The following is a 2,788-nucleotide window of genomic DNA, read 5'->3' on the forward strand; positions in this document are numbered from 1 at the left end:
TATAATTCAAACTTTGGTGCCCAAAGACCTCCACAACAATATCAACAAAGGCAATTCCAGCAGCCTTTCCAACAAAAGATGCAATTYCAGCCTAACAACCAAGCCTCAAGCAGTTCAGGTATGTCTTTAGAAGATATTGTTAAGTCTCTTGCAACTAACACCCAACAATTTCAACAGGAGACAAGAACAAATATTCATAACTTGGTGGTCCAACACAAGAACTTGGAGGCTCAAATCGGTCAAATGGCAGTTTCACTTAATCGTATCGAAAATCAAGGTAAGTTATCGTCCCAAACTGAACAACCTCCGAAAGCTAATGTTAGTGCTATTACATTGCGAAACAGGATAGTACCAGATCCCGAGCCTAAAAAGAAGAGTGCACAGAATGAAGAGAAAGAGGCTGAGATTGTTGGGGCCAAACCAAGTGAGAAGAAAGTTGAGGACAAGACTGATGAGGACAAAAGAGCAACGCCCGAAGTGGTCATMCGACCACCATTTCCAAAGAGGTTTGAGCAGTCAAAGAAGGAGCAAGAAGATAAAGAGATATTGGAAACTTTTCGCCGTGTTGAGGTAAACATTCCACTCCTAGATGCTATAAAAAGAATACCTCGTTATGCGAAGTTTTTTGAAGGAATTGTGCACAAACAAGAAGAAGTTATTTGGGAATGAGAAGGTAAGCATGGGAGAGAACGTCTCTGCTATTCTACAAGGAGTCAAGATGCCCGAAAAATGCAAGGACCCATGTATGTCTACTATACCTTGCAATATAGGAAATGTTTCGATTGATAAAGCCATACAAGATTTAGGGGCGTCTATAAATGTCATGCCTTACTCAGTTTATTCGTCAATRAATATGGGACCTCTTGAGAAAATGGGAGTTATTATACAACTCGCCAATAGGTCTATTGTATATCCCAAAGGAGTCGTTGATGATGTGTTGGTTCAAGTTGGTGACTTGGTCTTCCCGGCCGATTTTTATGTGATTGATATGGAGGAGATTAATACCTCCAAGTCCTCTTTAATATTGTTGGGAAGACCCTTTATGAAAACATTTAGGACAAAAATTGATGTTTATGATGGTACTTTAACTATGGAATTTGATGGTGAAGTTATCAAGTTTAATATCTATGATGCCATGAAACACCCTAGTGATGTGTCGTCTATTAATTTTGTTGATGTTTTAGCTCCTATTACTCATGATTTGTATGATTGGACTAACCGTGATTCGTTGGAGGTTGCAATTACAAGGCACCTAGATGTCAAAACAGTCAACATGTTGATGAAGGAGTATGAGTTGGGACCCGAGCTCAAGGAGATGGTCTCAACTATAGAATCTGACCGACACAAGAAGTTTGAGGTAGCAAATGTTAATTTATTTTTTTCTTACACAGTTGTTTCCTTCTATTGTGCAGGCACCCGAACTCGAGTTGAAGGAGTTACCCAGCCACCTTAAGTATGCCTATTTAGGCAAGGACAAGACCTTACCGGTGATCATTTCCACCGAGCTTTCAAGCGATGAAGAGCAAAGGTTACTAAGTGTGCTTGAGGAGCACAAAGAGGCGATTGGATGGACTATAGCCRATATCAAAGGGTTAAGTCCCTCGATTTGTATGCACAAAATCTTGTTGGAGGACGACCACAAGCCCTTTCGAGAAGCACAACGCCTCCTTAACCCACCTATGATGGAGGTAGTGAAAAAGGAAATTCTCAAACTCCTTGATGCADGTATTATCTATTCAATTTCTGATAGCAAATGGGTAAGCCCGGTTCAAGTAGTGCCCAAAAAGACGGGTTTGACTGTGGTCAAAAACGCCGAACTCGAGTCGGTACCTATTCGAGTCCAAAACGGATGGAAAGTATGTATCGACTATAGGAGGTTAAATTTTTCTACTCGTAAAGATCATTTCCCGCTACCTTTCATAGACCAAATGCTTGAGCGATTAGCTGGAAAATCTCACTATTGTTGTCTTGATGGTTATTCAGGTTTCCATCAAATTGCAGTAGCACCAGAGGATCAAGAGAAGACTACTTTTACATGCCCATTCGGTACGTTTGCCTATAGGCGTATGCCTTTTGGCCTTTGTAACGCACCCGCTACTTTGCAACGATGCATGGTAAGTATCTTTTTCGAGTATGTAGATAATATAATTGAGGTGTTTATGGATGATTTTACTGTTTATGGTAATTCATTTGATGAGTGTTTGAACAATTTGACCAAAATCTTGAAAAGATGCATCGAGACTAACCTTGTCCTAAATTATGAAAAATGTCACTTTATGGTTAATCACGGTCTTATTTTGGGTCATATTGTTTCAAACAAGGGTATAGAGGTAGATAGAGCTAAGATTGATGTTATTAAAACCCTACCTTACCCTACTTGTGTTAGGGAAGTCCGGTCTTTCCTTGGTCATGTAGGGTTCTATCGGAGGTTCATCAAGGACTTTTCGAAGATCACCTGACCACTCTGTTGTCTATTGCAAAAAGACATGGATTTCCACTTTGATGAGGCGTGTACGAAAGCATTCACTGAGCTGAAAGATAAGTTAACTTCTGCCCCAATAATTCAGCCCCCAAATTGGGATCTCCCTTTTGAGATCATGTGTGACGCAAGTAATTACGCGGTCGGGGCTGTTTTGGGACAGAAGTTTGGTAAGGACCCACATGTTATATACTATGCTTCTCGCACATTGGATAGTGCCCAAAGCAACTATTCAACGACCGAGAAAGAGCTTTTAGCCATAGTATTTTCTTTAGAGAAGTTCCGTTCATATCTACTTGGTACTAAAGT

This window comes from Cynara cardunculus, unplaced genomic scaffold, assembly GCF_001531365.2.
Source record: "Cynara cardunculus var. scolymus isolate 2C unplaced genomic scaffold, CcrdV1 Un_Scaffold_652, whole genome shotgun sequence".
Lineage (NCBI taxonomy): Eukaryota > Viridiplantae > Streptophyta > Magnoliopsida > Asterales > Asteraceae > Cynara > Cynara cardunculus.